The 13,342-nt window shown below is 43.8% G+C and overlaps 1 protein-coding gene across 2 annotated transcripts in view; it reads left to right on the top strand.

Annotated features, from left to right (window-relative positions):
- rbfox1 (RNA binding fox-1 homolog 1) overlaps window positions 1-13,342 on the top strand; it is a 209,782-nt gene that overhangs the window by 1,034 nt on the left and 195,406 nt on the right. The gene's annotated exons all lie outside the window — the stretch shown is intronic.

The raw sequence follows: 13,342 nt of genomic DNA on the forward strand, positions 1-13,342 counted from the left end.
TATATTTATCACCTACTAATGAAATACATAAGTATGATTTTTTTTGTCAATTTTAAATCATTTGTGAATACAAAAAAAAATTATGTGCCTTTTTCGTTTTTACCCAGGTTGCACCTGTTTTTCACCGGAAGGTAGTTTCCATTTTGTAACTACAGCTAACTTTCTTTTTGTATTCTTGTTGTCCTGCCAAAAAAAAATTGTTTTCATGAACTCCCTGCCTTCCAAGTTCCAATCCTGACAATCAATGACAAGAACATGCTAAATGCATTGAAGCATGATTCATGTTTAACCCTGAAATATGCCTTTTAAATTGTAAAATGTATACTGTAGGCAGTGTTGGGCCTGTTACTTTAAAAAAGTAATTAGTTATAGTTACTAGTTACTTCCAAAAAAATAACTGAGTTAGTAACTGAGTTACTCCGTTACAAAAGTAACTAGTTACTAGTAAAAGTAACTATTGCCCCCCAACAGCAAAGATGGGTACCATTACAGAGGTTTGAATTTATTGCAGTCGACAGGTGTTTCTGTGGGTTTGAGTTGCTCACACAAGATGTGGACAAAGTTTTTTTTTCGGGGACATCATGTACATCTTACCTTTGACATCAACAAGGTTAAAGTAGTGTATGTACTTCCATTTGGCAAACACTGTTTGGATATGCCCTAAACACGGCGGGTGTTTCACTCAAGGTCTCTGATTTTCTGAAGACGCAATTTCACTAAACCTTAGCCAATCCTCATTGCTTATGTGCTCTAAACACCTGCCCAGTCAAGTTCTCTGATTGGCTAAAGATGCAATTTTACTGAAACCTTAGCCAATCCTCATTGCTTATGTGGTTATCTCACCCCATCCCTCTCTCACTGCGCTGCAGATTAGTTATGAAGTCGGTGATATATTTTTAGGTGGCTTCAGTAACGTGCAGTAACAGGGTGTCGAAAATGGTAACGGTGTTATGCTGACAGTAAATGTAATTAGTTAGATTACCCGTTACTGAAAAAAGTAATGGCGTTAGTAACGTTATTTTAAACGCCGTTATTCCCATCGCTGACTGTAGGTACGGTACACCTTTAGCCTAGTTGTCAGGATAGTGCTACAACTGTGCTTCAGTAAGGCATTCAGAAGACTCATTCAAAGACACTATGAATTATACAGTATGTAGTAGGGCTGGGTGATATATTTTTTCAAATATAGATATTTCTGTTAAGCATGATATCAAAAACAAGCATATCGTTCATCTCGATATAGACTGGATTTGATGCTGAGGTCTAATGTTTCAAGATGGCGCCGCCCGAGTGCAAGATATTTATGAACTCTGTGTCTCTTGCAGCGTTTTTAAGATAGTGTTTAATAGTGCTTTATTTATGACTTCCTTATTGTTTTGTGCCGTACCGACCCCTTAAGCTAGTGTGCAGCTATGGATGTTCATCTTAACATGTTAGTAGCTTGCCGCTCGCGCCATTTTTGATACTCAGGAGTTTCTGTTAGCAGCTGTTAGCATCCCTTGGCTACATGCAATGATCGGATATTCCCGCGAAAATATGGAGGTGGAGAGGCTGCATAGCGGGAGTAAACAGCCAAAAATCATGGGGAGTCATGGGGAACGTGAGAGGGAAGCGCTAATGGCGTAAACTCAGCTGGAGAGACTACGGTGAGTGCACCACTATTGCACTGAACAGTATATTGAAGTTTTTATATATTTATGTCACGGTGCAGCATGCGGGTGATGAAATGCTACCCCAGGATGCAGAGAAGGAGCGAATGGTGCAGGTAAAAGCTTAGCTTTATTTTTTTTAACACAAGCGAGTGCAGCACTGGCACACGACACGTAGGTAATAAACAATGCACCAACAAAAACTAGACGCACCTGACTGAACTAAATACAAGAAACGAATTGGAAACAGGTGCGCGTAGATGAGAGTGTAAAAGTGACGAAACACAGGACAGACGAACACAGGAAGAACTACAAAATAAGAGCATGAAAACCGGAACTAAGGCAAACAACGTAAAAAACAAAACTGTCACACCGGAGGAGATGCAGATTGTGACAGTACCCCCCCCCCCCCAAGGACGGATCCCAGACGTCCTAAAGAGTCCGCAAACAAAAAAGGGAAGGGAGGTGGGAGGACTGGAGGTGGGCTGCTGGCAGGACCACTCCGGAGGTCGGCCGGGACGACAAGCCTTGCAGAGCCAGCAGGGCGCCCACAAGACGCAGGCAAAAGGACTAGGCCGGTGGAGTGGCAGGACCACCCCCTGGAGGTCTCCCAACACGGCAGGCCCAACAGAGTCCATGGATGGGTCCCTCTGGAGGGCGACCAGGATGGTGGCCCTGGCCGGGGAGGCCGGCCCATCGCGGAAGAGGTGGCGCCGGAGGAGGCGGCGGCGTGGCGTCCCGCCGCTGAAGAGGTGGCGCCGGCGTGGCGTCCCGCCGCTGAAGAGGTGGTGCCGGAGGAGGCGGCAGCATGGCGTCCCGCCGTGGTATCGGTGACGCCGGAGGAGGAGGCGTGGCGTCCTGCCGTGGTATCGGTGACGCCGGAGGAGGAGGCGCAGTCCCTCTGTCTTGGCTGGACTGTGGAGCAGAGGAACAGCAATGTGAGTCTTGGTCCAGAGGAAACATACCGGGCAACACCTCCCGGTTAGCCGGAAGAACCGGTTGCGCTGGCGGTCCGGCGGGCTGTTCCTCCTCGGGCGACCAGCAGAGGGCATTATCCCCACACTCCACAGACGGGGTGTGACGTGCGTCCTCCAACGCACGGCTGGTCGTACTAGCCCCCCCTTCTGAAGGCGGATTCCAGACGCCGTATGCCGCTGGACGTGGAACCAGGGACGGGAGGAGGGGGACCTGGAGGAGGGTCTTGAGTTCCACCTGCTCTGCTGCCCGGACCAGGTCTACAAGGGACCGCAGGCGGGGTCTGGGCACAGAACGAATCCGGGGAGTCACGCAGCATGACACGGGAGCCGGGCTTTGGGGAACCTTGAAGCTGCGCGGCTTTGGGACAGGAGGGATCTGGGCCGTCACGCAGCATGGCACGGGAGCCGGGTTTTGGGAAACCTTGAAGCTGCGTGGCTTGGGCACTGGAGGAATTTGTGGCGCCACGCAGCTTGGCACGAGAGCCGGGGTTTGGGAATCCCTTGGGCTGCGTGGTTTGGGCACAGGAGGGGAAAGTGTGCCATACTCCTCTTCGTGTTGCACCGGAGGCAACGGGAATCCGGAAGAGGGCGGCGGGAGATCGGCGTGCTTGCATAGAGTGGGAGCCTTCTTGCGCTTGGTCGTAGGCTGGCACTCTGAAGCAACATGAACGGGGGGGGTGCACCCCGGCTTGGCGCGGAGGTGACGGAGGAAACGGCTTCGCCCGCTGAAGCCTTGCTGGAGCCGGCCGAGACGTGCGTCGGCGTCGTCGCCGGGCTGGTGTGTCAGCGCCGTGTCCGTGGTGCACCCACGCCATGGGTATAAGCGTGCCGTCCGGCCCCCACACCATGTCCTCCAGCTCCTCCGGAGTGAACTGTGCGCACTCCTCTTCCATTGCCTTCAAAACCTGCAAGGTCCAAAAGTCCATCTCCGCGAGGTCGTCGTTTGGTTGGTGCATTCTGTCACGGTGCGGCATGCGGGTGATGCGATGCGACCCCAGGATGCAGAGAAGGAGCGAATGGTGCAGGTAAAAGCTTAGCTTTATTTTTTGAACACAAGCGAGTGCAGCTCTGGCACACGACACGTAGGTAATAACAAACAATGCACCAACAAAAACTAGACGCACCTGACTGAACTAAATACAAGAAACAAATTGGAAACAGGTGCGCGTAGATGAGAGTGTAAAAGTGACGAAACATAGGACAGACAAACACAGGAAGAACTACAAAATAAGAGCATGAAAACCGGAACTAAGGCAAACAACGTGAAAAACAAAACTGTCACACCGGAGGCGATGCAGATTGTGACAATTTATTTAAAAAAGATAATATACTATTTTAGGCTACACGTTAGCGTGCAGCCCACATAGCTAGGGGACCCGAGTTCAATTCCACCCTCAGCCTCTGTGTGGAGTTTGCATGTTCTCCCCGTGCATGCGTGGGTTTTCTCCGGGTACTCCGGTTTCCTCCCACATTCCAAAAACATGCTAGGTTAATTGGTGACTCCAAATTGTCCATAGGTATGAATGTGAGTGTGAATGGTTGTTTGTCTATATGTGCCCTGTGATTGGCTGGCGACCAGTCGAGGGTGTACCCCGCCTCTCACCCGAAGACAGCTGGGATACGCTCCAGCACCCCCCGCGACCTTCGTTAGGATAAGCGGTAGAAAATGAATGAATGAATATACTATTTTATTTCAGTGGCTATTTTTCTCTAATATCGTTTTCATTTTAATAAAACTTTGTACACATATTTGGCTTTGACTTTTGTTTGTTTCTTTTGGCTTTTTTCATCTGCATCGTGATTTTTGGCTTGAACACAAACACGAACCACGACAATACGGCGGGCTTGGCTTTAAATTCAGTTTATGGCAAAAACATCAGTAAATATATATGCTAATATCGATATTCTATCTAAATATAGTATTGGGATATGAGCCCTAGTATGTAGTATTCTACACTAGGCATGAGGTGTCAATAATATTGCTGTAATGTTCCACACACCAGACTTGATTGCCGTAACATCAGGCTTTTATTTCAGTTTTGAATGATATCACAAGCACAATAACCCCCAATAAAAATCCCTCATAAAAACACTGGATGCTGTTGAGGCCGTAACACGTGGCAAGCATGAGTCTTATTTATGTCTTAAATGGGTATTAAATGGGTAACGAGCAGACATGCTTTTTGGATGCTGCAGCGGGGGTGGAGCTGATCAGCAGAGGGGATCTGTGTTTTAAAGCAAGTATCGGTTGATATCGATACCGTCCTTTTTCACTGATATCGCCCAGTAGCAATCGGTTTACTAGCATCCTAGTATTTACTCTTTGTTATGTCTGCTATATTGGGTAATATGAGTGTAAAGGTGACTGTAGGGGTGTTAGTTCATGTCTACACAGCTCGAACCATGTTAAAAATTTATTGAAAAGGTTGTAAACAGGTTTTGTATAACTATGAAAATAATCTATTTATAATTAAAGGGTCCAATTTAAGCACGATAAACGAGGGATTACCAAGTCTCGCTTCCCAAGCAAATCGTATGAAGATTTCACCCTCAGTAGGTGAAGCAGTATAGCAGATCTATGCAGCTCTCCAAATATATGCCTCCCTGCACTATGACTGACCCGCTGCCAAACTGGTCATGATTGCAGTCAGCAGAATGTCTCCTGACTGTGCTCAGTGTGAACCTGCTCTCATCTGTAAAGAGAGCGGGGCACCAATGGTGAATTGGCCAATTCTCTGGAAAACACCACTTGTGAGCCCTCATATGATTCTCGTTCAGTTTTTTTATGGGAGCACGCTTGAAAAAAGGAACAGACTGTTGCTGGGTGGTTGCATTTATCTAAGGTGAAACGTCAACCTGGAGAGTCCAGTTGCGATCAGTTCATAATGGATCGATTCAATGCCCTGAGAATACAATGACTTGGATGAAGGAGAAACTTCACAGGTATCTGTTATTTATTGGACATCCCAGAAGTATTGGCTTGGATTATTTCTTCCATTTTTCCAGCAGTGTAGTTTACAAAATGGAGTTTGCTGTGTTTGGGATCGAGAGATCTCAATTGTTGAGTCACAGGTGTGGATTTTACTGTCTTGAATGCTACAATGTTTGGCAGAGGCAGTAAATGTCTCGTGGCCCTCCAGCCCTCAACCTCCAAGATGAAGGCAATCTGTCGCCTCTCATTATTAATATTTGTTGTTGCAGAGTCAACAAAAGCACACGCTCCCTCCTCTCTCCTTCAGTATTGCCCAAAGGGGCCTCCCACATCCCACTATCTTCTAGGAAGCAGCAGATATTTCTCATCTTTTTTTATCCCATCCCCCTCTTTAATCTGCCAGAAAGTGATTAAAACGGGCCTGCTGCTTCCACAGAGGGACACTGGCAGAGACGGCAGCAGCTGAGCCCAGAAGATGCCACCTTTTGACATGTGGCCTGACAAAAACAAGTTTACCACAGGCAGACCAGGCGTCTGATTTATAAACATGTGCGTGGGAGTCTTACTAAAAGTGTGAGCATAAAAGCTGAACATTTTAGTCTAGTTTGCATTATTGGCCGTGATGCAAACCTTCCTTCCATGCCCAGCAACCCTCCCCCAGGAAGCAGCCGATGGCCACACCAGCAGCAAAACACTTCCCGCATATCCACCGATCACACTCATGGTGAGGTGCATTCACAGGAATTCGGAATTGTCAACATTACATAAGTCATAACATGTCATTTTGCACAATATGTAGGATAAACTGGCAAATACCATAGAAGGATTACCACAATTGTGTATTAATGGTATGGGGAATGTATGTACTTAAAGTAGCCTGCAATAAAATCTTGCTATTTTTTGTATTGCTGTGATAACTCTGACTACTCAAAATTTTGCTTGTCGATAATTGTCCTACAAATTATTGTTGATAATCTATATTATTGACAACATTTTTGGAGACCATAAAACATAGATTTATGGAGTATCAAGTCCCAGTAAGCAAAATTGCACTTGGATAAATAATGAACATTCAGTATGATTTCTTAACAGAAAGTATTAACATACAGTGAACTGCATTGTGAGTGTTCACCATTTTGCACTATTTTGTTTATATTTACTCCTTCCATCCACTTTCTCTCACCAGGGCCAGGCATGCTGGAGCCTATCCCAGCTGTCTTCGGGGCAAGAGGCGGGGTACACCCTGGACTGGTTGCTAGCCAATCACAGGGCACATATAGACAAACAATCATTCCCAACCTAACATGCATGTTTTTGGAATGTGGGAGGAAACCGAAGAACCCAAAGAAAACCCACACTTGGGGAGAACATGCATCGGAATGAAGGCTACGCAGTCCGCAGCACCTCCATCTGCATTTGTCTTTCCCAGCTGGGAAAACTGTCGCTGTAGACCGTCAGTGTTCATGTGCTCACCTTGTTCATTCCATTTAAAACCGAAGTTTCCCACACTGGGACTGTGACATTCGTTTTAGAAACCATCGCTTATGTGCCTTCCTTCATATTAGCGTATGTGGGCTCATGCGGCTAATTTGCCACTAGCACTCTGTAACCACTCACTGTGAGCCCCGCCTCCCTAAAGAGGCTGAATGAGAGGATGGTTCACTCGTACGTTCATTCCACTATAGAACCAACTGGCAGATGCAGAGTGAACCCTCATGTCATCCAGCCTGTGTGGTTTCTAGAGACGAGGAAACCAAACATGCATGCATGCACATGTCTATTTATCAAGGCCAGCTTAATTATTCATTCATTCATTCATTCATTCATTCATTCATTCATTCATTCATTCATTTTCTACCGCTTCTCCTCACGAGGGTCGCGGGGGTGCTGGAGCCTATCCCAGCTGTCCTCGGGCGTAAGGCGGGGTACACCCTAGACTGGTCGCCAGCCAATCACAGGGCACATATAGACAAACAACCATTCACACTCACATTCATACCTATGGACAATTTGGAGTCGCCAATTAACCTAGCATGTTTTTGGAATGTGGGAGGAAACCGGAGTACCCGGAGAAAACCCACGCGCTAACCCCTAGACCACCGTGCCGCCCCAGCTTAATTATAATTATTTCATTTCATCTTGGGGAATTTGTTTCTTTAAAGTATATACTTTAATTTGTATTTTTATCATTTTGTTCATCTTGCATATTACAACTTGCTTATTTCGACTAAATGTATTCCTTTTTAAAATACCAATTTGATATCAGATGAAATGTAAACAATACCCAGACCTATCATTGTATGCGTTTGATTATTTTCCTTTCATTACAAATGATTATATTTAAAATATGATGTATTTTCAGCCATTATTTTGTTTGGTGCCAAAATGTCAGATGCTGTTTTCTATGTTGAATAGTCTGTAAAACTCTCCAGGGCCAGGCTATCAAGAAACGATGCATTTATGTTGGTTTCTTACTGTGCAGGGTCATGCAGGTCCCACAGTGTAATCAATAGCAATGTCAGCCTGCAGGCTAAAGACGAGAATGCAAACAAGTCTGTGTGCGTTTGTGTATGTGTGTGAAAATGAGAGAGCTCTGTGGTGGAATCAGTATCTCAAGAAAGTTTAGCAGCCTTTCATGTGATGATGGATTTGCTCTCAGATGTGGGCTTTTGAATGCAGACATGCTTTGCATTAATAAACAAGCACAAGACTAATCTTCACTGGCTTCATGGCTGTGGAATAGTACCTTTGAATGCTTTCATCACCTTAAGATGAATACAAGCTGTCTGCCTGATTTTTGCTCAATGCAAGTTAAGTTAAAGCTTTTCACATCAGAAGGAGGTGGTTGCTACGAAGGGTGCACCGATCTTTAAAATGGCTGACCAACAATTCCGATTTTGGCTGATACCAATAAAAAAAAAGACCCCTTCAATGTTCCAATTTATTATTTTTCATTTGTTGGAAAACATTGAACAATAGCCGTGAAACAATTATAAGTTATAAATTATATCATTCATTCATTCTCTACCGCTGTGCTGGAGCCTATCCCAGCTGTCTTCGGGCGAGAGGCGGGATGTGGGAGGAAGCTGGAGTCCTCAGAGAAAACCCACGCATGCACGGGGAGAGTTTGCATGTCCAAGAGGGGAATCGAATCAGGGTCTCCCAGCTCTGGTGGCTTGCGCGCTAACCACTTACACCTTGCAGCTAAATTATATCACACTATTGTATTTTTTACATTTTAAAAACAAACAGTACTTAGACAGAGAAAGTCTCAACCGTTGCCAAAGAGACGAGCTGTGTACATAATTGAATGCTCCGGCTACCACAGCATTCCACAAAACGGCATGTTAGTTCATTGGCAGCTCTAAATTGTCAATAGGTATGAATGTGGGTGAATGGTTGTTTTGTCTATATGTGCAATTGGCGACCAGTCGGCTGGGATAGGCTCCAGCATATCCCCAGTACCTCATTGAGGATAAGCGGCATAGAAAATAGATGGATGGATGGAGTAGCAATGGAAGTTTTTTTCCGTCAAAATGTTACTGATAATCAAACGTTTTTTTTAAGCAAACAAAAATAGAATTGGAAGCCCCAATACACAATGTCTTTATCATAAATCAGTCATTGAAATGCTTGCTTGAGTATTTGTGGAATTGTAGAAGATAGGCATTGCCCCAGGATCTTGTAACGTTACAATGGCCTGACTGAGAACACCAATTAAGCCAATCCTACAAATTACGTATGCCACATTTTTCCCACTTCTTAAATTTTGGCCAATCAACATCATTTCCCCCCCATTAATTTGTTTTTGAGAAGCTCACATGCTAGTACATGTGTGTCCACTGTCTGACCAAAGAAATCCATCATTTCAAGTCAGTAATTTGAACTTTCAGGTACGTTCTTGTCATTTAACAAACCAGGTCACCCCAAAAGTCAACAGTTCAACAATTCTTGTATTGCAAGTCACAACAAAACATTTTTTACAGTGATATATATAGCGAAGTAGGATTCAATATGATAAATTGAATATTTTGGTAGTTAGAGCATATAATTTTAGCTTTCTAAAATTTGTTTTTAACATTACAGTCCTTTTATTTTAATATCCCTGTACTCACTTTCATACTCCTATTACCTATTATAGCAGACATGATGACATGATGATGAAGCAAGACATAAGAACTCATTGTTAGCCGACATCGTCCCTCTGATGTTTGAAACTTGACTGATATACAGGATGTACATGGACGTACACAGTACTGCCTGCTTTGTTTACACCACTCATATTTATTTATTTTATATTATAGAATAGGTTTGTATGTGCAGTATATGTGACCAAAAATGGTGCGCATTGGCATGAAATGTCATGCTTCCGTACTGTATGTACGCCTAAGTCAAGTAATGTTTCTGTCTAGCGTATGAGAGTATAGACCGGATTGTACTTCCTTTTTCATTCATGAAGCATCGTGGCATTATATGGTCCCGCTTTGTGCCGCGTGACGTCACACCACGCTATAGCAGGCATCATCCCGAGCATCTTTAATTCTTCTATTTACCATGAGTAGTAGTGTTTCTCACCTCAAGTCTCAGCGTTTGTTTTCAACAAGCCTGCAAAATAACCTAAAAACACGAAGGTGGTGTCCGTGTTGATCTCGCTGCCTCATTGTGTCTTTGTCAAGTCATCACATCTGCAATGAAGGCAAGCTTAAAGCAAGCTTAAAGTGTGAATTTATCCCTTTCATTTGTCATTTATGTGCATTTAGAATTGTTTTATGCAGGTAAAACTAATTGTAACAGTGTTAAACTGGATTTTGTGTCACCATTTTTGACATTGGTGTAACTGTTAGTTGGCAAGAACTATGGAGTCAAACTCGGGCTGGGCGATGTATTGATATTATTAATATCGATATTTCTTTTCTTCAAAAAAGGGACTGTCAAGTGCGGAAGCACTACAATATTTTTAAACACCTTAAAACTTGGCATGAACTTGAGAATGAGTGTTTGAAGCTGCTGGTTGAAATGAATCTATCTACACTGATTATCCTCACGAGGGTCGCAGGTATGCTGGAGCCTATCCCAGCTGTCTTCGGGCGAGAGCTGGGGAACAACCTGGACTGGTCGCCAGCCAATCACAGGGCACATACAGACAAACAACCATTCACACTCACATTCATACCTATGGACAATTTGGAGTCGCCAATTAACCTAGCATGTTTTTGGAATGTGGGAGGAAACCGGAGTACCCTGTTGAAAAATGTATAAATACCCCAAAACATAAATATGTCTTTGGTAGCTAATCAGTTAATAACACGACGATACACATGCCATAGTGGATGCAAACTGGAAAATGTACGCAGTTTAGTGTAATTTTTTTTACGTTAACCAAAAAACATGCTAACTGAGGTGTACACTACCTCTGTACTTACATTTTAGGATACTTTTGAGTGCAGTGAGTCAAATGGACACAAAAACAATCCAGTCAATTGTTTCTACTTTTGAAAGCGTGGCCCTGAATCTGAACCTGAAATGTTGGCCCTGGTTAGTGACTGGTGGTAAACATGCTACGACCCAGAGTACATGGCAGCGGACATGGTCTCGGCCACTAGTTTGATTTCTATTGGTGGCTTAAAATGTGACCCTTTAGTATAAATAACACTAAATTGTTGGAGCATGCCTGCTTTTCAGAATGACTTAAATGTTTGGAAGAAGTGATAGTGAGCAACTCAATTGAAACCTGAGCTTAGTTGAAAAAGCTCCCATCCACATGAAGGCAACACACAGGTCGTTTTGCCCGGCATCCAGTTTGTGGGTTTGTACATGTTGTTTGATGTTGAATCCTGGCTTGTACTTCGTTCTGAACTGGCTTCAACCAGATGGAGACTGGCAGCACAAAATGCACTGAAAGCATTAGATAATTTGGATCTACCTCAGCTGGCTCTTTGTGTTTCTGTGTGTGTGTGTGTGTGTGTAAAGAAAAGCGAGAGAGGAAAGGGATCAGCAGCATGCAAAATGGTGCTGCACATCCAAGGGTTTGCTATGATACACACAGAAGCTCAGTGTCTCTGCCAACAGAGACCACTACTGATATGGGGCCGTGTGTGTATGTGTGTATGTGTGAGAGAGTGAGAGTGTGTTTATGTATTTAAAGCTTGATCTTACATACTTACTGAGCTCAACCGAAGGCTGACATCTTCAAATCCACCCAGCAGCCATAATTCAAACGCTCACCTATTTGCTAGCTTTGCATCATCCGTGTGGTACATCATGTTTGCATGTATTTTATGTATTTCACACAGACAAGCCCATCACAGATTATCAGCACAATTATGGCCTGGTCTGTGTAAAAAAATGTATTCATTGATTTTTGAGTAGGAGCAAGGTCACAATTCCTATTCATGAATGTCAAGCAATTCTGAAAGTAATCACTCCGAGATAAAGAAACACATGTGGTGTAGGGTTGACTGTACTGAGCGGTGTGGAGAGTGCAGTGCTTGGCCGACAGCAGCTCCTGTGTGAATGTTCACTGCATTTGTGTCATATGAGTCTATATTATGTCTTATTTATATGTTCTATGTTCTATTATGTCGATTATATTGGGTAACATGGACGTTAAGGTGATGATAGGGGTGTTATTTCATGTTTAGAGGGCTCTAATAATGCCAAAAGACGTATTTGCAAGGTTGTACAGGGCTCGACAATAACGTTGTACCGATGGCCCGGGGCAAGTTAAAACAAAATTCGGGCAAGTAAATCCAATCAGTGATATTCCCGTCGGGCAAGTGCACTTTGGCATGCCATACTGCCAAGAGTTTTTTTAAAAGCGGTTCTTGTTGGGTGTTGGTAAAACACGGACTGCGTAATTCCGGTGGTAATTTGCAAACCAATCCTTGCAAATCTTGAAATGGACCAATCAGAATCGTTTATTTAGACCGCGGGCCGTAATCCACAGTCCGCGTTTTACCCACACCCGTTGTTCGCGATCAACCAATCAGCGATCGGTTGACTACGAAAACATCCGTCATGGCGGCGCTGCCAACGTCGTCTAATTCTGAAGGAAACAGCAAAAAGTGATGAACCAGTGCCTCCTAAACAAGTAGTTTATTAGCGGCAGCAAATCAAATGATGGCACAGGTTAGTGTGCAATCACATTGCTGTGACAATTTGAAGTGGTCACAATGAAACACCACATTAGATCCAATACCAAGTGCTGATTTTGCACAAGATACAAAATCTAGCGCTTCCATTTCTCTGTGGATTTTTCTCACCTTTGCTTCACAAATTATTGTTTGACCATTGAGCTTTTTTCTGGATTAAAAACACTTTACTAGTACACAAATCTGTCTATTCAATAATGTTTCATTGTGGTGCACAACTTATAAATATCACTGCTTACTACGACTACCATGTGTAAGGTAGTATGGTAGTACTCTCATTTCATCTTTATTTGAGATTCTCATGTGATGCCACAAAAAATTACATATCATTATGGCAGTCTTTTCATTTTACATGGGGCAAGTTCAGGCAAGTAGTTCTCACCTTAAGGATTCCCCATGGGCAAGTCATTTCGGTTTTTAATGTAGAGCCCTGTTGTAAACAGGTTTTCTATGCACCAACTATGAAAATATTACATTTATAATGAAGGAATATGAACTGTAAACACAAAGGTACGTTAATATGCTAAAGCAACCCTGGTCTCCAAAGGCTTTCACGACCCGTATTTGAACATCCAACAGATAAAATCAGCTGCAGAGTTAAAAGGACACTAGTAAAAACTCCAGGAACTGGTA

The sequence above is a fragment of the Doryrhamphus excisus genome, chromosome 15 (assembly GCF_030265055.1).
Source record: "Doryrhamphus excisus isolate RoL2022-K1 chromosome 15, RoL_Dexc_1.0, whole genome shotgun sequence".
Taxonomy (NCBI): Eukaryota; Metazoa; Chordata; class Actinopteri; order Syngnathiformes; family Syngnathidae; genus Doryrhamphus; species Doryrhamphus excisus.